We start from the raw sequence: 24,137 nt of genomic DNA, 5'->3' as shown, positions 1-24,137 counted from the left end.
CTGGGCACTTTTGCTGAAGACAGGAGCTAGTCTTCCTCCAAGCAGATACCCCAGGCTGTTTGGTGAGCACAGTGCAGACTGGAATTCAGTCTTCTTTCCCATTCAATAAGCACCCTTGTACAAAGTACAACCTAAGCAACCTTATATGATGGCCCTTCTTTTCTTAAATTTTCATATTGGTATTTAGCTCATGGAGTTTTATACATATATACACACACATACACATCACACACACACATATATACACACACACATATATGTATGTATATATGAATATACATATATGTAGCATATTTAAAGACATATATAAGTAAACCTATGGCAATTGTTTCCCAGCATGCTCCTTTCCTTTTCTTGCTTTAATCTTTTTTTTTAATATTTTATTTTTAAGTAATCTCTGCACCCAGTGTGGAGCTTGAATTCCCAGACCTGAAATCAAGAGTTGTGTGTCCTACAGAATGAGCCAGGCAGGCACCCTTCATTGTAATCTTATGTATGAAAATTTAAAAGTCTAAGGCAAAATGTTTTGATAGTTTCCTCTCTTATTTCTTCCTTAAGTATATGGATAGATAGATATGGATAAACATATATGCTTTTCTGGATATTTACTCTTCATAACATCATTAAAATGTACCTTATATCCACTAATTTAAAATAACTTCATTACATATTAAGTAAGATACCATATATATGAATCTTTTTTATGATAACTATATTGTTATTTTCTGTACTCTACCAATAATATTGTTCTGGTTACTTACACTTCTATTATCAGATTTAGAGAACTGAAATCTTTAAAATATTGAGTCTTTAATTCATTAGCATGGCATTTCTGTGCATATTTTTAGAGCTTACTTTTTTTCTTAAATAAACTGTCACCACTTCCTTCATACAGATTTCACACATATCTTGGTAACCTTTTTCCTAGGACTGGCATTGTTTTTTGCTGTCTATGAACAAAGTGTTTACCCATGAGACATGTTTTCCCATTATTTCTGATAAATGGAGAACTATTGATTTTGCATATTGATTGTATAGCATGCTGTCTTGCTGGGCTCCCACATTAATTCCATTAGTGTTTTAGCTGATTTTCTTCATCGTTCACAACGTCTATCAGTCTGAACATCTTGCTTGTTAAAATGACATGTCCTATTCAGACTCAACACTGTTTTTTCCTCCCTTGAAAAAGCAAATGAAGAGAATTCTCAAGTAATGATTACTTTATGAACTAAGAGGACTCCCATATTACCAGCCATCAGAGGCATCTCCATCATTAGGTTGAACACCTAAACCAAGAAAATCACCTGCCCTGAGACAAAATGTGATAGTTTAGGGAAAATGGCAATTTTTTATTATTTTATTATTACTTAGACCTTTTCCTACTGCATGCAACAATGTAGTAGGTCTTTAAAAAAAAATAAGTGTCTAGAATCTAGTGTTTAGAATTAATCAGCTGATTAAGAAATATGGGCTAGATAAGTAAGAGGATTCTGATAAACCTTTTTCTCTTACACTGGTTCCTTCTAACTCTGGTGTCAGCTAGAGTTCTTGTACTGGGAAAATATCCACACCATTTCTTGCATGCTAATATAAAATACTATAAATATATTTAATTGAATACACATACTCTAAAATCATTGAAAATGTATCAATTGCAACTGAAAACTGAAACACGTAATATATCTCTAATTTTCCCATTCTTCCTTTTTTTTTTTTTTTTTTTACTCCTATTTACTGACAATTCTGTTTCAGATTTTCACTTTATTGTCTCAGATGCCTTAGCTTTCCACTGGGTAAGCTGGTTGTCTCTGAAACATATAAATGTAATGTGTTCTGTTTGGCGTGCTTTTCTTGTTCACTTTCTCAGATCTGTACTTGACCAGGACAGTGCTCTAGTTATTAAATAAAATAAAAAATTGTCTTATATTCATTCAATCAGAAACATCATTTTTTTTTATGTTGCCTACCCTACCCGTTTTGTATTTTTTTTGTATTTGTATTTTTTGTATTTGTATTATTTGTATTTTTTTTTTATGTTGCCTACCCTACCCGTTTTGTATTTTTTTGTATTTGTATTTTTAATTCAGGTATATTTGATATAATATTAACATTAGACAATATTCTGTTAGTTTCAGGTATACAGCTTAATGATTCAGATTCAACAATTGTTTACATTACCAAATGCTCACCATGGGAAATGTAGTTGCCATCTGTCACCATAAAAGTGATTACAATGTTGTTGACTATATTACCTATGCTGTATGTTTCATTGTCATGACTTATTTATTTTATAAATGGAGGTTTGTGCTTATTAATCCTCTTCATCTATTTTGCCTATTTCCCATCCCCCTCTCCTTGTAACTACTAGTTTATACCCTATACTTAGGGTATACTTTTATACCTATACTCCCTATACTTAGAGGAGTCTCTTTTTCTCTTGTTTTGTTACTGTTTTATGCTAAGTAAAATAATCAGATAGAGACAAATAAATACCTTATGATTTCACTTATATGTGGAATATTTCTTAATTCTTCATCTTGCTTTTTCACCTTCTCAATCCAATATCAACATATGAGAAAATCTTTTTTCTTTAATGTTTCAGTTTAATCTATTGTGTCAGTACCATATCCCCACAAAGCATATCCTCCATAGGCTACGTGTTTGTTTAAACTATGAAAGCATATATAATACATTGTGCAAAAAACAAAAACAAAACAACTATAATAGCAGACTGGAGATGTTCCATGGTTCGGAAAGACATTTGGCTTTCCTATATTTAAGATTTATTTTCAATAACAAGAGAAAAAAGAACCTAGTGATTCTCATAATAAACTATTATTCAAAAATCAATTAATTGTATTATCATGTACCCTGGAATAAAGTGGGCATAATATGATCAGGGAGTAATAGCAAATTTCACACTCATCTGAAAAGCATGTAATCATAAAATTTGTGATACTTAGGAATATCAAAAACTCTCCTAAGAGTTCTTTTTTTATTAATATTGTGGCACTGCCTTTTCATGTGAGTTCTCCTTTCATAAAATAGGCTCCTCCTCTCATAGCATACTTCTCAGACCCCTCTATGATCTAAGAGGCATCTCTTAAACTCTGTTATACTTTCCTGTCTTGCACTACTATAATAATTTTTTAAATAGCACATTTTGTTTTACTTCTTTACCCTCCCTTGTTCCCTCAAAAAAACTAGAAACATATACCCTATGGGCAGAGACTTTCATGTTCCCATAGATCTTAACAAAATGACAGGCATGTATTAACAACAACTAAAATTTAGTGCATTGAAGAAAGAATGTATTTTGCTTCTTAAATATGAATATATTGATAAGTTATTGGACATAATGTCATAGATCAGACTCTATTTGTTTTTGCTCTTCATTGTTAGTATGTGTGGATCGTTCTAAAACATGAAAGCCTTATTCAAAATAATTTTTATCTTTTTTAGTCTTGTGCAAGTACAAATAGTTTTCAAGTTTGAAATAAATGAATATGTCAAGCTCCTATACTCTTTCCTAGATAGGAACATTTTTTCCAATGACAGTTCAACTTCTGAAATCACAACTCCTTTAAATGGACAATTTCATGAACATCTAAGAGAGAAAAAGGAAAAAGGAATCATATAAGAAATATGTCCAACAAGACTTCTTTTTATTAATATCTTATGTCATACAAACTTTTAGATTTTCATTCCCATCCATATTCCTTGGAGTGTAATAAAACACAGATAATCAACAATATGAGAAAACTGTTCAAGTATTGTGTTGTCTCAGTATGTGGGTAGTGTAGCAGTAAACCTGAACTCTGCACTAACAGATGGACATCAAAGGAAAGAACATCAAGAGATTGAAATCCAAAGAACCAGTGAAAAGTGCCAGGACTATTCTTAGGAATGTACACATTTATGAGATTGTAAAAAAAATATTGTTATTTAAAAGTTAAATGGATTGGTGTAACAAATGAGACTTGCCGGTAAAAAAAAAAAAATTATCATAATGTAAAAACAGTGTAAGTTGTCATGCTACAAATTGAAAAGCTATTTATAACAGATTACCATCTTTCAAATGTACTTTGAAACACATTAAGAATAAGAAAATGTTGATAGCCATTTTACAAGTATGCTTGTTTTTGATAGACCCCCTGACTGATTTTCAGAGTAGGTGACCAAACACACGAGTGATTATTTATTCTCCTACTGCATAATGAAAGAATTGCTTTGTCCTGCTCAGAATATGTCATCTTTTACATGTGCACACATTTTGCTTTAAAATTAGCATAGATAGTGTAGCCATTAATACACACACACACACACACACACACACACACATACTCCACACACATATTATCCTTTACCTTTCTTGTTGTAAAATTATCTGGAATATTTCACAAACAAAAATATATTTTTCTGGTGAATGGAAAGCTAAAACTATTGCTTTGAGTATGTGGAGCTTGTATTCGGTCAAATTTGTTAAACTCTTTTATTAGAAGTGTTTTTTGATTGAGGATTAATTCTATTGGCTTTCTATGTAAACAAACATACTATTTACAAATAATGAGCTTTCACCCTTATTTTTACTTGATTAATGCTTTATTTCTTTTCTTATCTTATCACATTATCTAGAATATCTAATAAAATCTTTACAATTAGTGTATACCCTTAACTTTAAGTTTAATGGTATGCTTTCACTGTTAATTCAGATTTCTTTTTCTTTCACTTAGAATACAAATCTATGAAGTTTTTTATTTTGAAAAATAGTTCCATATTTAAGTACTCAAATGTATGTGTATTGATGATTAAATAAATCAAGGGAAGTGCGAACTAAATATTCTTAATGACGAATTTATTTAAGAGGAATGTTGTCTGTGAAGTTCTCCGTGTGGAATTAGTTTATCTAGTTTTCTGATCTTAAAGATTTTTATTGATTGATAATTTTATCCACTCCGTTATGATTCATCCAGGTACTTGATCTTTAAGAAGTCAGAAACATGGATACCAAATCTAAGTGATACAGGGTTGACTTAAAGTATATCTTGCATGGTACTCTTTTCTTCTTTTATCATTTAATGCAAAGTGATCCATAAACTGAAAAGTTGGTATCACTATGATGTCACTAATGAAGTTGACCTTTATTTCCTGAAACTTTTTAGTTTTAATTTGCTAATATAATAAAATATAGTAATATAATAAAATAAAGTGCTATTTTCTATATTCTAAATATCTCTTAAAAATAACGGCTCTCTCTTCATAAAAATGTCATCAATTCTCTTCAAAATGACCATAGCAATAAGCCTCAAAAGGAACATAGGTCAGGCTGCAGTGTGTATAGTAGGCACCATCTGTGCATTGTCTTAGTGCCTCCAGGCAATGAGTTTTGGGGGAAATGATGAAAGCCAAGAGAAGCACATGAGTACAGTGACATGGTGACACAGTGACATAGTGCAGTTTTGATTTTGCATATGAAGAAATTAGTAATTTTCTCTAACCCATTGTAAACAACAGTGGTGCATCCAATGCCCCTTTTTTGACAGCTTGCTTTCCCCTCAAAGGCAAAAGATAATTGGGCTCATGGAGTTGTACATCTGTCCATCCTTGCCATTTTACAAATGAAGTTCATGGTCCTTGGGCTTATGTTCATAGAATTTGATGTGAAAATATTGGATTGATGTAAAAGAATATATGCAAATTTATATAGAGAAAAACAAGCTATAATTTGCATTTTTTGTCAGCCAGAATCAGTTGGATTTTGTTCACAAATATTTATAAAACCCATTCCCTTTGCCAGGCACTATGCTAAATACTGCAAATAAGAAAGATTATGTATCTCTGAGTAGCAAACATCTAAGTGGTTGAGGAAGTCTCAGAAACAGATGATAGCTCCAAGACTGGCAAAATATTACAGGTATGTACAAAGAGCTGTGAAAGAGGCTAAAGAGCTAACCAACTGCCTCAAGGGTGAGGGTTCTGATCATGTGTACTTGTTTATTCTTGAAGGATAGATAAATGGTAATCAAATATTAGGGAAAGATAATCCATACATGGTAATTTACACATTCTAAGTTGCTGAGATATGAAATGCCATACGAATATGGCATGTACTAAGGAACTATAGTCATATGCATTTGCTAAAAGATAAAGCACAACTACAGGGTAAATAAAGATGACGCACAGAGGTAGGAATGGTTTAGCTAAGGCAGAAAATTATAATTTTGGAGAAGCGTTAGTATCCCTACCAAATATTTAAGCAATTACCTGTGTGCCATGGTCAGAATTATAGTTAGATCCTTTGATGGTAGTATAGTGGAGCATTGGTTTTAAGGTGGTCAAGGAGGGAGACCAGTTAGGAGAGGTTATTATTTTTTTCTGAAGTATAGAGTGGAATGGAATGGCATAGCATGGCATGAATGGAAAGCCCTCGTTTTGGATTCTGCACCCTGTTCTGAAGTGTGGAGGGGAGTTTCTTCTGTACCACCAAGCAAGCAATGCCCTGGATGTCAGCTAGGTATCCTATAATTCAATTCTGACACTATTTACCAGGAGATAGCACATATTCCACAGACTGAGGGCTCAACCACAAGACAGATTTCCACTTCAGATGCCAACCTCAAGCCAGGTTGTGACCTGTGCTTCTGACTAACTAGCTATAAATCAGAGGTTCCCAATGACCAACCTCCTTACCTGGATTGGATTAATTTTCTAGAATGGCTCACAGAACTCACTAGGTTACCAATTTATTACAAAGGATAGTAAAGGATACAAATCAATGGCCGGATGAAGAGAGAAAATATCTCTCTGAATCCCACCTTTTGGGATTTTATGATGGCTTTATTACATGGGCCAATTAAGTCATTGATCATTGATGATTGATTCAATCTGCAGCCCCTGTGTCCCCTCCCTATCCTGGGGTCAGAGGGTGGTAGCCCCCCAACCTTAGGGGGCTCATTAACACAAAAGTCACCACTTTAACATAACAAAAAATACATTTATAGCTCTCATCACTTAGGAAATTCCAAAGATTTTTGTAGGTTTGTGCTAGAAACGTGGATGAAAACCAAATACATGTTTATTATAAACCACAATAATATAATCCTAATTAAGGGATGTTCAGCAATCAGGCTACTGACAATTTTTGATTGTCATAAATCATGTCAATAATGTCAATAAATGGTGTGAAAAAGGGAAAAATATATCTTCTATTTAAGCACTTCCGGGAATGACCTTTCTAACCTCACAGATAGGGAATATCCTATATAATCTAGAGACAAGAAAATTCTGGATAAAAAAAGTATAGAATGTGGAGGGGGGTAAGGCTTCCAGAATGGTAGAATGAGGAGTTTGTTTAATCATAATCCTATTTCCCCAAAGCAGTGATGGGACTGAATAAAGTTGTCAGAACAACCACTTGAAGATTTAACAAGTGGGGAAGCACTATTTATTCAAGAAAACCCACTAAATCTTGGTGAGAATTAGGAGTCTGTAGCATTTCAGCTAGGGACTGTATTCCATTCCCCCAATGTATAGGGCAAGCCTTAAACAGCAGAGGTCTTGCTGCACTGCCAGATGGGCAAATTTTACTTGGAGTGGAGTGGGGAAAAATATATGCCCAGGGCACTGTCAAAAACAATAGAGATCTCAGTGGCAAATAATTAGAGAAGGCTAATATGGGCTAGCTTGAGGTCATGGTACCAGTTGGGGCAAGCATCACAAAGGCAGACCAACCAGGAATTAACAGATCCAGCGGCAGGGCAGAGACCGCCAGAGGCCTTGCTGAAACCCTACTTATCTCTGGTGGTGTGGAAGACTATGCACAGGCATAAGGCTAAGCTTGCTCCGGAAACATCAGAAACACCCCCGGTGAATTATTCATACCTGGTTGAACACAGAAAGTAAAAAACAGGGCCGAATGGCAAATTCCTTAAACTTAAATAAAAGTAACCATTGGAGAAATAGAGACCGTTAACTAAAAGGCCCTAAATTTCCCTCAGCATGACTGAACACTAGACAGGGTCTCTCCTCCCACTGGCCCCCCACCTCTCTCTCAGCCAGTCCTGAAGATTGGAGAAAGCTTACTCCTCTTCTGGATCAGGCCAATCAATGAACACAGCCTGTGATCCCACCCACTCAAGCCTTAAATATCTTGAGCTCACAGGTGGTAAATCTTCCAATAATTTCTGTAAATCTTATCTGCTGGTCGGCCAGCTATCTCCTATTTACTCCTCCTCTCTCCTTAGCTACTGCTCTATAGGGACTGCATCATCTGGCTCCTCCTCCTTTGGCTTATGGTTGATTTCTTTTTTAAAAAGAATTATTTATTTATTTATTTATTTATTTATTTATTTATTTATTTATTTATGGCAGAGATTCAGAGGAAATGGTGGTGGGGGGAGTCTGAGAGAGAAGTAGACTCCTTGCTAGCAGGGAGCCCACGGTGGGGCTCCATCCCAGGACCCTGGGATCATGACCTGAACTGAAGGGAGTTGTTTAACTGACTGGGCCACCCGGGCGCCATTTGTGGTTGATTTCTTCAATACATAGTAGCCCCAGAATGAGATTGAAAGGAGAGATCAGAATAAAATCAGGATACCTAATCCCATGAATTTCTTCCTGGCTGTTAATGACTGGCCATGTAATTTATAAATGGGTGATCCTCTTTGGTTTCTGGTAACCCCTTTCCCTCTAATATCCTCAGTTTTCAAATGTTAACTTGTGGTTCTCATAGACCCTCTCCACCATTTTCGAAATAGCTTCTTTTTTAAAGTTTCCTTGAATTATTCTAGTTTGAGAGTGCCATCTGTTTCCTATAGAGACAATGACAGATCAAAGTACTGAAAGCAAACTATGATAAAGACCCTGGGGGCGCCTGGTTGGCTCATTCAGTGGAGCACCTGACTGGATCCCAGGGTTGTGAGTTTGAGCCCCATCTCAATGCAGAGATTACTCAAAAATAAGATCTTAAAAATTAATAAAATAAAAAAGAACCTGGAGTACAGCAGGGAGTATAGAGCATGAGGTGGTAGGAAGACATTGAAGATTAGTCTTATAATAGCTTTTCATATTATTTAATAAAATTTAAGAGTACCAAATCTAGAAATATTTTATTTTAGTTATACCCTGAAATCGTGTAGGTGTTATTTTTTTGGTGCCATAAAATGAACTCTGTTAATGTAATTTAATGTATTACAATAAATGAAAGATAAAATGTGATTATTTAAATAAATATCAAAAGTCATTTCATTTAATTAATTTAAGTTCATAAAACAAAATCTCTTCATAAAGTAAGAATAGCATTAAAAAATAGCTTCAGTTATGTGGTAATAATAAGTTAGGCTTTTTTAATACTCAGTTAAGTGTAATAGAATATTTTTTGCACTCTTTGTGTTTCTTAATATTTTTCCTAAGTTTAATACTATCAAAATTAAATATTGACTAGGATTCTGAATTGAGTCAAAGTTACAATCATGACAAAAAAGAAATACACACATATACACACACAAATAAAGTTTTAGCTTTAGTTCACCCCAAATTGAAAGAAGTGCATAAAGTTCACATAAAATTTTATTTAATATCGACTTGAAATCCCTGACTTCATACTTTTCTTAAAATTTGTTAGAAATCATCAAATGGTTAACCACTGTTATGTTTGTAGTAAATTTTCAGTTTGGGGGCAAGAGTGTGGGCGTTTTTGTGTTTCACTATTGTTTATGAATAAAAAAGCACATAACAAATCCATGAATTTGTTTTTATATCATTGTTTACAAAATTACTTTTGATTTACCTAAGCATGAAAATCTATACTTGAAAAATGCAAAGATATGGAATTCAAATATATTTATTGTCATAATCGAGTTATAACTTTTTCACATATCTGTCCTATAAAATACATATCTGTCCCTGTAAATGTGGAGTGTGTATGTGTAGACATATAGATTTATATATATATATATCAATATTGCACACTTAGTCACGTAAATAAATAGACACTGTGTTCTTACCATGATTTATAATCTCTTAAACAGTAACCTAAATATATTTGGGTAAGTTCTTCCTACTTTTTCTCTTTAAAAGTTCAAATTTTTAGAAAAGTTTAAAAAATAATATATCACTTGTTAAAATAATTTATAATTATCATTAAAAAACCAGTCTACTACCAAAAGGGAAGAGTCACTTTATTTTGCCTACATTGTTAAAATGAATAAATTATAGCTCCCAACCTCCATTAGCCCTCTACTCTCTCTAAGAGAAAGGAGGCACTTATTGTCCTGCTTGGTTTTTACTTAAATCCAGTGGGATAAAGATCTTTTAATGAGGATTTCAATTCAGAAAAGCTAGGTTAAGCTTGACTCATTTGTAAATCTTTCAAGCATATAATTTGTTTTACATGGCTTGATTAGTGTTTTTGCTAGTCATGATTAATTTGGTTATAATCATGTAATGATATTGAAAAATTGGTTTATTATTTTTTAAGTTTGGCGATTTGAATGAGCTTGTCTATGTTGTTGTGTTAACCATTCAACTTTAAAACCATAGCAATCCTTGGATGTTCAGTTTCTCTTACTGTAAATATATAGATTAATAATTACTTCCTTTATCCTATTTTATTTTTGAGGAAAGTATGAATGTATATAAGGGCTACTTTAACATGCATTATGCTCATATTTTTCACTTACATGTTCATGTGGAATGATATAACTTCCTATGAATCTACTATATTAAGGCATTTTAAATATTTTACAGTAGCAAATGGCTTGATGTCCTGGGCCACATTTCTTCAGTCCACATAATTTAAGCATGGTTTGTATGGTAGACAGACTTTTAAGGTGGGCCACAGTAATATTCACACCCTGTGTAATTCCTTCTGCTTGAGTGTGAGTTGCACCTATTAAAGTTGCACTTCTATTTTTTATTTTATTTTTAAGTAGGTTCCATACCCAGCTAGGAGCCCAATGCAGAACTTGAACTCAAGACCCTGAGATCAAGATCTGAGCTTAACCGTCTAAGCCACCAAAGTGTCCCAAGCAACTCCCTTTTAAATAGAAAACAGCAAAAGTGGTAGGATGTCACTCCTGTGATTAGGTCACAGAAGCCATTGGTTTCCATTATGTTTGGAGACTGTTTTCACTACCTTGTGGACTTGAATGCTTTGATGAAGCAGACTGCCATATTGGAGAAGCTATTATGGCAAAAAAAACAAAACAAAACAAGGAAGTCTGTAGCCATCAATCAGAAGGGAGCTGAGAACTTTAGTTAATAACTCACAAGGCATTGAATTCTACCGACAACCATGTGAGTTAGCTGGGAAGTGAATCCTTCTTTGTAAAGACCTTGAGATGACTGACACTTTGGCTGACATCTTGATTACAGCTTCTGAGAGACCCTTGAAGAAGACCCAGATAAGCAGTATCACACTGAAAATTGTTAGAGTAGAAGGTATACCTTCTAGCCGAGAGCCAGCTCACTTCAAAAAAGTCTGTTGGAAAGGGATCCTAATGATAAAAGTGGTCAAAATATTTGTCAACTAAGATATTGAGAAGAATAAAAAAAAAAACGTGAGGCTGTTTGTCCAGGGAAACAAAATACTTAAGTTCTATGAAGAGACCAGAATCTTGACCTAGGGGAAAGATTTTAAATAACTTTGTTAGCTGAGATTTTTTAAACATTAGAATGTGTAATATGAACTTGTGTTAGTTATGGAAAGGCTAACATTATCACCGAGCTCTAAAACATACTTAAAAATCATCAACTTTAAGTGGTTTTCTCTGAATTGCTGTTTATAATGATAGTTCGAATTCATATTTATACCCTCCTTTATGATTTTAAGATGCCATAAAATCAGCTTTGTAAGGAAGGAACTGTAAAGGAAGACTCAAAATAAATTATTTCAGCATGTGAAGAGAACAGCCAATTGCCCAATGGACATCTGTTGCCTGTCTTTTCCCAGGTTTTTTTCTGGGAAGATGGCAGTTTACCTATCAATAGCATGCCTAAGCCTTGCTCATGGCAAGCTTTGCCCATGTGACCGAGTTCTGGCCAAGGCCTATGACAGGAAATGACCCCACATTTCTTTACAATCTCTGGAAGAAAGCTATTACATACTTTTTTTTTCCCCTCATTTCCTACATATTGTGAGGTGTCCTAGAACTGCTTAAAACACAGTGAGGAGCACTACATGCTAAAGGCGGTAGGGACATGTCTGAATTTCTCTCCTCTGGATTTTATGCAAGCAAAAAATCTTTATTTAAGTCACATTTAAGATCTCTTTGTTACAATTGTGTTGCCTTCATGTAACACTAAATCTAGTATTGGAGGTACTGACATTGGAGGTAAAATCTGCATCTTATAAATCAGACTTCTTACACTGTGATGTAAATATCGAAGTTGGAAATCTGATGACACCTGTTATGCGACGGCAAACGTGATAAATTTCTTATCTTCAATAGATTGGAAGGCAGATCATATGCTTACAAGAACCTGGACATCTAACAAAAGAGACTAGGACAAGTCAGAGCACATGTTTGTTTATCACAAAGGAGACAGAGAACAAAGAAGAATCTTAGGAAGGAATTAATCAATTTGAGATTAGAGAGGTGGAATGCGGCGGTGCTAACAGGGGCATTCTCTGGGTATGGCCTGCAATCAAAATTGACTGGGGTGGTTGGAGGGGGTGGGCAGCCTGGGTGGCTCAGTGGTTTAGCACCTGCGTTGGGTCCAGGGCATGATCCTGGGGACCTGGGATCAAGTCCCGCATCGGGCTCCCTGCATGGAGCCTGCTTCTCCCTCTGCCTGTGTCTCTACCTCTCTCTCTCTCTCTCTCTCTCTCATGAATAAATAAATAAAATCTTTAAAAAATAGTTGACTAGGGGCCCAGTACTTTGGAGATATGCTGGGTTAGAAAAGCCCACTATTTCCAAGTTCCAGACATCAAAAACGTGAGTGCCATTCTAAGTCTTTTTCATGATCTCCTCATTAACTACATTTTGTCTGGGAATTTTTAGCCTATGTTGAAATGTGTAATTTGTGATTCAATGACTCCTTAAAGTTAGGAAGAGGCAAATGTTCATGCCTCAGACAGAGACAAAAAATTACATGGCTTCCATTTTCCTAATCTAATTTCTGAGAAAGAGAAAGGAAACCTAATTGACAGAAACAAGATATCAATTTTATTATTTATGAAAAATTACTTTTAGGGAAAATCCTAATCAAGTGAATGCATTGTTTAACAGTATTTCCACCTGAATTAAAATAAACTTGATCTCCATTTGTGGGAAAAATAAAATAAAAGCTCTCCTCTTCTCTTCCGTGGCTACTTCTGGAACTGCTATTTGGCAATATGAATTTTGCATTCAAATGATATCACCACCAATCAGTGAAGACATAAATTAACTCCAAAGTTATTTTATACTGAAGTCTGTTTCATTTCTTGTCCCAAGTTTGGTTCAAGCATATAAGTAGAATAAAATTCATCATAAGGGTTGGGATGAGATTGAAGGGCATTAGAATACACCAAGTTTTAAAAGCGCTGTCTCCCATTAGGAAGCTCCTAAGGAAATAATAAAGATGAAATAATTCCTTTGAAAGTTAAATTCCAAAATAAAGACCTAGGGGATTCTTGTCAAAAGTAATTATCTTATGTGTTAATCACCCATGGCATAACCAGTTCAAATTCTTTCTCCCCAGTTTTTTATTCTGCTTAGCCACAGCCAGAGAGAAGTCAGGCTGATGACTGACGTAGGTGAGGGCCCTAAAAGAGGATCCTGGCATCATTTCTTTGGTTGTGATTACTTCAGAACCTAAAAACTTAAGGTAGTCTCTCATGTATGATGGGGCTAAAGGGGTTATATAAGTTAGATTAATAAAATAGTGGCTGAGAACATAGTATATTTTTAAAATTAAAATTAAAATTTTAAAAATACTTAATTCACAAACTTTATTTTGCATACTTGAATGTGAAAATACAGTCAACAGAAAATCTTTGCTATTGAATTTTATCTATTGTATACCTGCACTAAAAATTGAAAACTAATTTTTGCTGAGAGCTTCATTTTTTTTTTCCATATCCATGTGTGCTTAGGGAAGAAATGTGCTTATCAAATTTAGTATCAACTGCAGCATCCAACATACTAACAACCCACAAAGCTGATATTCTTGTACCAAAACAGTCACTTGATTTTGCATAAAACTTCTGTAATTTACAGTGACCTGAGCAATGTCACAATTCCATGCAGCATAAGCTTCCTAAGCCTGAGTCGCAATCCATCCTCCACGTTTTATTTCTGTAATTCCATTCACTATTTTTAAAGTATTCATAGCCAGTACATCAGATGCTGTGATTGGCAAGGACTAATAAATAATAATCCTTTTTTTCTTCCCTGAGTCCAAACTATTATTACTGCCTTACAACGATGCACTTGTGCTAGTATCCAAACGGAATGTTGTGTGTTCATACCTGATGAGTCTGGTGATGCATCATCTGTAGTAAATTACACGAGGGCACAAGTGGATGTCCTGAGTGATCTGACCCCAAGCCTAGAGGAATTTAATAAATCAATAATTGGGTTCATGGGGCTGTTGGTGGAAAGAGTTGTCACTGACCCTGGGAATTGTCATCTAACCTGTGTTTTCTTTTGCATGTGCCCATGTTGTTACTGTGGGTTCTGCCTCCAACGCTACCAGATTGCTGCCAAACGAGCTACCTCCATGCTAATGAAGCACCTTGCTGTCTGCTGAGTGCGCATTAAGGAAGAGGGGCATACGTGATTGTAGAGCCCATAACTGGTGAAATACTGGAGGTGGTAAAGAAGACGTGACCACCCTCTGATCTGCAAGCTAGAATTGGATAATCCCTACCCCCCTTGCCAGTTCTCGGAATGTTGGTTTCAACAGAAGCTGCTCCAAGGACACAGCCTTGAGACACAGATATGGTGTGGAAGCTATCTGGACCGGGTATATGACAAAAGCCAGGTAAGGCCTCTAGATAGAAACTTCTAAGATTCTAGGAGGTGGGTACAGAAATCTACTCATTTTCCTGCTGCCCAAGACAAGCTTCTCAAGGCAGTTCCCTTGCATATCAAACCTGCCACCACCCATCTTCCCTCCATGTGTGTGAGGGCCAGTTTCAATAATACCTGGGAAGTTCCCAGAGAGATTGTGAACCAACAGGTGCATATAATGGAACAACATGCAGCCATTGTGAATATTGAAAATCTAATGGCAGAAAGATCCTTATATATGGAGAAAATAAAGCAAGGTGTAAATTATACAGTGTCGCCTTATGTGTAGAAGCATATAGATTTCCATTTCCGTGCTCATCTATTAATTTGTGTGTTGGATTTCATCCATTAACTGCCATAAAGGAAAACATTAAAACATACATACTACCAGTCTCCGTGTGGTAAGATTATAAGTGGTTGTAATTTTATGTTTTCTTCTCTGCATTTTTTTCTAATTGGTACATTTGTCTTTTTTGTTTAAATCAGCAATCAATATATAAGATTAATGATCATATGTAGCAAATCTAGGTATATAGACTTGGTTAGGTGATATCATTTTAAACAGACTCCTTTCACTTTGAGTTTGCTAAATATCACACACCATAGATTTCATTTATCTTCTGAAGCTTTAATTTAAAATAAAGTATTTTGTTGTACACAAAACTTTCAAAAACATGTAGAGAGGAGCACATGCATAGTTGTATCTGCTCTTGTCCCGAAATACTTCAAAGTAGCAAGGTTGCTTTGGGTCATAGATTTTTAGTAGATTGAACATAAAGAACTCTGGGTGCTAAGGCTGTGGGTGATCATGAATGTTCAGAGAAGCCAGCTGTTATGGAAGAATCAGTCGTTTGCACATAGTATGAAATTTCACTGGTCAGTGGAAGAAATGACTGCAGTCAGCCAGTCACCTGAAATGCACAGTGCATAGTACTTAAAACCAGTGGATTTTGCTCCACAGCCATTATCCAATCCAGTGCAGCGTCAATGACTATAAAATTATTATGCAAAAAGGAGAATTAAGGCAACATAAAAATTTCCAGCAATCTGGATCTTCTTAAAAATAAGAGGGAGCTAGAGTATTATGCTAAGTGTTATGCTAAGAGAAATAAGCCAGTCAGAGAAAGATAAATGCCATATGACTTCACTAATATGTGAAATATAAGAAACAAAACAGATGAACACAGGGGAAAGAAAAAAAAGAGAGGCAAACCATGAAAGAGACTCTTAACTATAGAGAACAAACTGAGGGTTGGTGGAGGGAGGTGAGAAGGGAATGGGTTAAATGGTGGTGAGGATTAAGGAGGGCACTTGTGGTGAGCACTGGGTGTTGAGGGTAAGTGATGAATCACTAAATTCTACTCCTGAAACTAATATGATGCTATATGCTAATTAGAATTTAAATAAAAACTTGAAACACAGAAAAAAAAACCACACACAACCTAAAAAACCAAAACAGTACTTTTTCCAAAGCCAACTGGCTCCAGTGCAGGTTACAGGATTTTAACAATACTCCTGAGGAGATTAACTACAAGTTTAGCATCAGAAATTCAACAGCAAATCAGCCTCTTCTGACTGCAAACTCATTGACACACAAGGCTGAGCACATCAGGGGAAAAATTTTAAAGTAGAATAATTTTAAATGTGAGATCTTCAAAGTATTTTTCTTCTCTTTTAAACTGAAGTCTTATTTCATTGCGGCCATAAGTGTAAGAATAAAGTAATGTCAGCCAGCAAGGTAATTTTCATCACTTAAATATCAAAAAAAGGAAATCAACAGATTTAAAAGGTAATTATATCAGGTGATCCATAAAGGCAGATTCTACAAAGCCACCCCTGATGTTTAATATGGTGTGTTTCACACTTGTATATTAAGTTTACTGACACCTACCGTTTTTGAAGAGTTTTCTATTATCTTAATGGAATACCAAGAGGAAATTTTAATGAAAACTACACCAAGGGAAACTTTTCAATTTCAGGAAGTTTTAACTTGACTTATTGCCAGCTCCTTCCTGGCTCCCTGTAAGCCTTCAACGAGGAGCTTCACAACTTTGGTGGCTGTGGAAACCTGTGGCCACACGGAACCTGGAGGAGACAGGGTGAGTTTGGGGTTCCACACCAGCCCTGCCCCAAGAGAATTAAAAGTTGACTATTATGAACAACCATAGGCCAACCAATCAGACAACTCAGATGAAAAGGACACATTCTTAGAAAGACATAAACTACTGAAAATGACTGAAGAAGAAACAATCTATGTATAGACCTCTACGGGAATGGCCTCAGTACATTTAAATCTTCTCATAAGGAAAAGCCCAAGCCCAGGTAACTACACTGTAAATTATACCAAACATGTAAAGAAAAATTAATCTAATTCCTTAGAAAATCTTCCAAAAAGCAGAGAATACCTCCTAACTCATTCCATGCAGCCAGTATTATCCCGATGCCAAAATCGAGGTCATCTCAATCAGATAATATCATAGGCTAATATCCCTTATAAATAGACATAAAAATCTTTATCAAAATAATAGAAGGGGCTCCTTGGTGGCTCAGTCAGTTAAGTGCTGAAGTGTCTGACTCTCAGTTTTGGTTCAGTTCATGATATTGAGGTCGTGGGACAGAGCCCTGCTTGAGAGTCTCTTCCTCTGCACCTCCCCCTACTCTCTCTCTCTAAATAAATAAAATCCTTTAAAAAATAATAACAAATTGAATGTAAAAAGCACTATGCACCCTGATTGAGTGGCCTTTACCCCAGGTCTAGAAGGTTTGTTCAATAGCTAAAAATAATTCATTTTGATGCAAGATATTAATAGATTAAGGAAAACATAATCATTTTTTTAAAGATTTCATGTATTCTCTTAGAGAGGAGTACAAACATGAATGAGGATGCGTGGGGTAGAGGCAGAGGCAGAGGAAGAAGCAGATTCCCCACTGAACAGGAAGCCAGACACAGGGCCCCATCCCAGGACCCAGAGATCATGACCTGAGCTGAAGACAGATGCTTAACTATCTCAGCCACTCAGGTGCCCAAGAATAAAATCTTTTTAATAGAGGCAGAAAAAGTGATACCCAATCAGGATAAAAATACTCAAATACTAGAAATAGGAGGTAACTTTTCGACCTGATGAAAGGCATCTAAGAAACAGATGAGTAGATCAACAAACTATGATAGGGTCAGACAATGGAACAGTATTTGGTAATAAAAAGGAATGGAGGGTTCATACGTGGCTACACCATGAGTGAACCTTCAAAATATTATGCTAAGTAAAATAAGTGAGTCCCAATTTAGCACATATTATATGATTTCATTATATGAAATTTCCAGAATAGGAAAATCTTTAGAGACAGAAAGTGGATTAATGGTTGACAGGAACTGAGGGAAAGGGCCTAAGGGGTTTCTTTAGGGAATGAATAAAATATTCTAAAATTAGATAGTGGCAAGAGTTCCTTAACTATGTGAATATCTTAAAGTGACTAATGTACACTTTAATAGGACAAATTGTATAGCATGCAGATTAAATTTAATAAAGCTGTTATTTTTTGAAAGAAGAAAAAAGGACAATTAGAATTTACACATTGAAAAGTTATTTAAAAAGTTGTGGTGCTAGATTAGAATCCTTTGGAGTGTAAATACAGGGAAATCATGTCAATAAATTTAATATGATGTTATCTTAAGTGTATCACAATGAAAAATGTTATATACAATTCATAAAACATCAATTTTACTTATAATTAATAGAAATTATTTTGTCTGTGGGAATCTTTGATTAACTCAGTGGGGAATGACAGATAGAATGACTGGGTCAGTTCCCCAAATTTCCCACTCTCCATTTCACAGATAGTAACTCAGGAGATCTTCTGGGGAATTTTACAACTTTAGCACGTGATATACCTGACATTGTTTACCTTTGACTAACTCCAGATCATATTTGCAAAATTGTTATGAATTTCTGGGAAATTCATAGGTCTTTACCTTGACACACAACCTACCTTTTGTGCTTTTTTCAAGTTAAACTTAGACCACAGATTTGAGTCAGAATAATGTGGATAAGGAATCTAATTAAAAACTTAATTCCAAGACAGTGAGAAGAATCTGTAGACTTGGTTTAATGGCACACAGCTACAAATACTAATGTTGTCGACGAGTGTAGCACAAGGAGTACTTTTTCTGGCAGTTAGGTCCCTGGGAGATCTGGGTTCAAATCCTAGCTCTGCAATTCATTTACTCTCCTGAGTCCGTCAACAGCAAGTGCTCTTGCTCTCCTGCAGTCCATCAGGCTATAAAACGAGGGGAATTAACTACATAATTACTAAGCCTACTTCTGGCACTAAATTTTTATTTTCCACATCTTCAATTTGGAATTTTTGTTGGTATTGTGTTCAATAGCACTGAACTCCAAACACATCCATCAAAAAAAAAAAAAAAAATGATGTTATCTAAAAAACCTCCCAGAGCACATTTGAATAAGAAATCTGATTACTTTTGAAATTAAATAAAAAATAGTACTTCACCATATTCACTTAAGAAAGGAAACTAAATGTTTGTAACCAGGCCAATTTAAGACAAGGCTGGAAGATGTGTATCAATGCATAGATTTTGTAAATGCATTCTAATATTTATACTTTAAACGTGTTTGTGTGCTATATTAATCATTTTAGAGGTTATAGTCTCTTTCTAATGCATGTATACTGTATTTCTTATTTAGATTTTTGTGCAATTTCTTCATTTCAGCTTTCTTCCATGGCAAATGACTCAAGAACATTTAAGTATATTTTTATGTGGATTACACAAATTTATAAACCTCTTCAATAGAGCCAGAGCTAACTTCAGGAGGATATAATGTAAATAGTAGATAGGAGGACTACTTAAATGAAAGACTATACGCATATTTAGTAAAAAATTTCAAGACTTCATAGAAATGTAAATTTAAATTGTTTCACCATGGCTGTGAATAGAAGAGAATTAGACAGTTTACTCCTGCCAAATTAGATATATAACAGCTTTGTAAATTGGAAATAAAACAGCTTTGGAAGAAAGAGAAGAGCATAAAGTGTCCTTGATACTAAATATGGATCATGCAAAATACGAAAAATCTCCAGTGTAAACAATATAATTAGAACAATAAATTTTAATTCTGTATGCCAGTTATTTAGTTGAGGATGAAACAATCCCCGATTCACACTTTGCATATCTGTGTCTTTGAAATTCCACTGTTATATACACCCTGGACAATGTTGCTGTGGCTGTGAAGGGTATTTCCAGCTCTTCACTTTGTTGCATTAATGGTGAAGAAAAATCACACTTGTCAAACTTTTGTTAAAATAAGTTATAACCAATTTCTGACAATGCAAGTGAGCTCAAAGCATCCATAAAAACAGCTTTTGGAAAAATAGCCAGCAGCAACATAACCCATGGGATCACCCTGTTATAACACAATACAAGTCAGATAATGGTGCTTCAGAATTTAATTAAGTCTGAAGGATTAAGTAATGTAAAGAATTGATTTAAAACTATTTTTATGGTAAAAAGAAAAGGATTAGAACAAGACACTAGTCAGCAACCGATTTCCAATGCAGATTTAAAGTAATAATGATGGTAGGGACAAGGTTTGACAATGGTTAGTGAAAATGTAGCTTGTAGTTAAAGTTAAATGCTAATCATGATAAGACTTTGTTTTTGCTGTTTCTAAAACCCCTTCAGTTTTTTTTTTTTTTTCTAAAGCTGTGCTTTTACAGCACCAAAAATTATTTGCATGTCAGAATTCAATCTAGACATTATTCTACATACAAATCAACATTTTCAGTAGTTAATAAAAGGTATGAGTCATAGCTTTTAACATCTGTGTTCCGACATAATTGTTATTTATGAGTACTACTGAAATACAAAAAAAGAAATTCAGCCAAAAACCAAAATTTGAAATTTTTATGCCTTGAACAAGATTTGATTTAAATTGAGGTATAATTCTTTTCTGTTTATTGAATCAAGTTTTTAATGATGTTTTTCATTTTTACTTTTGTTTTTATCTTTGTTTTTAATTAATTTGAAAGTATTCATCAAATAACTGTACACTATTTAAATATACCATTTATATTAAGTTCACTGTGTGCTAAAATCTAAATAAACAAATTTTCTTCCATAATGAATATCAACATTTATTAATTTAGAGACATTTCGGTAAAAAAGAATGAAATGCATGAAATGTAGAATATTTTATTTTCTAGTATAATACAAAATATATCAAAATATCATTGACTTATGATTCTTAATTATTATTTTTGTAATAACAGTTTTGTTTTAAACTGGCCCTTATTATATGATCATACACAAGATGGTAGACAAAGTCTCCTTCAAGGTGACTGTGAAAGATAACTAGAATTGGGAACAGATCAGTTAAATATATATTTTATATCTTTTTTTCCTATAAATACATCAATTTCCTGATAATTTTGGCAAGGCGAACAGAAAGAAACTACATCATGAACCATTTTTATTATATCACGTCAGGGATGCCTCACTATCCAAAAGTGATGAGTGCTGATCATTAAAGCCACATGTAATCTGAAATGTTTTATAAACTTTGTAGATATAACTTGTTTGAATATCAATTTAATCCTAGTTTATATCTAGAATTTTCATTTTTTTAATGTAAAGCAGAAATTATCCAGATAGCATAAGAAGTACTTTTTGTTTTCTGAACATAAGCCTAGGCTTAGCATCAATAGTTAAATATATCAAACAATTGAAACATCTTCACATTTTTTCTCTATTCTGAATAAATAATGATGGTTGGCATAACAAACTATGCCAAGATAATGTTTATAGAGCAAATGATCTTGTTTAGATGTTAAACAAATAACCAATGAAAAACATAAATATCAGTCTTGTCTATATGTTCAAGTGGATTGAATTGAGTGTTTGGAAAGCAACTTTTGTTTATTTTGTGAAGTTATTGGTCTTTGGTAATAAATAACTAGTGAATTCAAGACAAAGAGCTTTTCTTACATTATCCAATAAGAACAAACTATTCAGTTTTTATCTTATAACAGAAGTTAATATTTTGTGTGTTTTGCTCCTCAGGTTTCTATAAGCAATCTGTTTTTAATAAGCAATTTTAAATTTAATTTACCCAAAGGAAATTTAAACAAGTGAACCCAAAGAACAAGCAAATTTCAGATTTGTCTTCTTTAAGATGTATTAATATCTAGTGAATTCTTAAGTTTAAAAAAAAAGATTAGAAGTTGAACTGTTTTCTTTATCATATGTGTGTGTGTACATAATATACAAAGAAAACTTAAAATTCACAAAAAGCACAAAATCCAATTAAAAATGGGCAAAGGTGTGAGAAGATCCTTCATCAAAGAGGTTACATAGATGGTAAAAAAACATATGAAATTTTGCTCAACATCATGTGTCATTAAAGAATTACAAATTAAAACAAGATACCACTATACACCGATTAGAATGGATGCAAATTAAAGCAAAACGAACAAAACAAAAACAAAAACCGATAATATCAGCTGCCAGCAAGGATACTCTCATTGATCGCCGGTGGGATTGAAAAATGACACAGGATAGTTTGACTTCTAAACACAGAAGATAGTTTGAAACCCAACATACTCTTACCATATCCTCCAGCAGTTACACATGCTTGGTATTTACTCAACTCAGGTCAAAACTTACATTTGCAGAGAAATCTTTATGTACAATCCGCCCCCCCCCCCAAAATGGAAGCATCCACTATGTCCTTTAATAGGTCAATGGGTAAGCACCGTGTTACATTTGTACATTGGAATATTCTTCAGGATTAAGAAGAAACAAGGTCTCAAGCCATGGAAAGACATGGACAAACCTTAAATTCATATTGTTGGTGAAAGAAGCCAGTCTGAAAAAGCTACATAGCCTGTGATTTCAATTATATGACATTCTGGAAAAGGCAACACTTTTTTTTTCTTTTACATTTGTTTTTATTTAAGTTCGATTTGCCAACATAGAGTATAACATTCAGTGCTCATCCCTTTAAAGACAATAACCAAATCAGTGGTTCCCAAGTGCTCAGCGATAGAGAAGAGGTGAAGAAAGAGATTTTTTTGGAGGGGGCGTAAGACTACTCCGTACAACACTGAAATTATGGATACATAACACTGCATTTATCAACACACGGTGGGATGCATAGTGCAAACTGTAAAGCCTAACCTGTGTAAAAAAAAAAAATTATATATATATCTCAGAAGGTCAGAGTATCTCAGGATGGAATGCAAGTTGTGGCAATAGAATTAAAACATATTTCAAGTATATGAAGCAACTTTACCGAAGATAGTGAGGGTGTAAAGTATTAGCCTGAGAAACTTTGGAGATAAGTGGCAATAAAGGCAAAAGCAACTGAACATAAACCCTGCACCCTAACTGACAATGTGTCCCCTTAACCCATCTTCCCAGAAGAGTAGAGGCTAAAATTCTGAAATCACTGTGTCTGTACAATGGAATTAAACTATTAACTAAACGGGAGCAAGTGTTAGCAGACAAGTCTGTCACTGCTGGAACAGGGAGCTTATGAATAAGCAAGGAGAACCTACAACAATTCATGTGAAAATGGATCAGAGCTGGAGTCATCAGTATGCACTCGTGTGTAATTTAATATAGATACAGGTGGTTACAAATAGAGATATTTATAGACATTTTCAGATTAGAGTAAGTTTACAATCATACTCTCTTTGGGAAAAAAAATGGCTACGCCTGGGACTAGAACAGGAAACACACAAGATGAGCCTGGAAAACTTGAAATGCCAGAAAATAAGACGGTGTTCACAAAAATAAGTCAGTAAATAAGGAAAGAAAGGGAGAAAGAAAGATCATATCAAAGTGATATAGGAACCCTGAAAATCTCCCCAATGACCAAATAGGGGGAACAATTTGAACCACAACACTTCTGTAGGATCGGGTTATATCTCAATGCACAAGATAAATGTCCATGACTCTGTACTGATATAAATCAACGATAGCATAATAAACAAATGAGGGAGGAAAATGAGTCTCCTGTGCAGAAGAATCCCAAATATTTTTTTGATACTCTGCACTTGGAGAAGTTAAATCATAACTCCCTGCTTTTTAAGTGTGGGGCTGCAGATAGGGGCTTTCTTCCC

General features: G+C 34.5%; 1 long non-coding RNA gene across 3 annotated transcripts in view; it reads left to right on the top strand.

Moving 5' to 3' along the window:
- Window positions 1-7,373: 7,373 nt before the first annotated feature.
- LOC144304698 (uncharacterized) overlaps window positions 7,374-24,137 on the top strand; it is a 33,294-nt gene continuing 16,530 nt past the window's right edge. For 2 of the 3 annotated variants that reach the window (XR_013371633.1, XR_013371631.1), the window contains exons 1-2: window positions 7,374-7,471; window positions 14,683-14,970. This is a non-coding gene — a long non-coding RNA (uncharacterized LOC144304698). Of the gene's footprint in view, window positions 7,472-14,682; window positions 14,971-16,978; window positions 17,316-24,137 lie in introns of those variants that run through there. The other variant, XR_013371632.1, reaches the window with a different exon arrangement.

The sequence above is a fragment of the Canis aureus genome, chromosome 34 (assembly GCF_053574225.1).
Source record: "Canis aureus isolate CA01 chromosome 34, VMU_Caureus_v.1.0, whole genome shotgun sequence".
Classification (NCBI taxonomy): Eukaryota; Metazoa; Chordata; class Mammalia; order Carnivora; family Canidae; genus Canis; species Canis aureus.
Note: the sequence above shows the minus strand (reverse complement) of the source record. Positions and strands in the feature narration are given on the sequence as shown.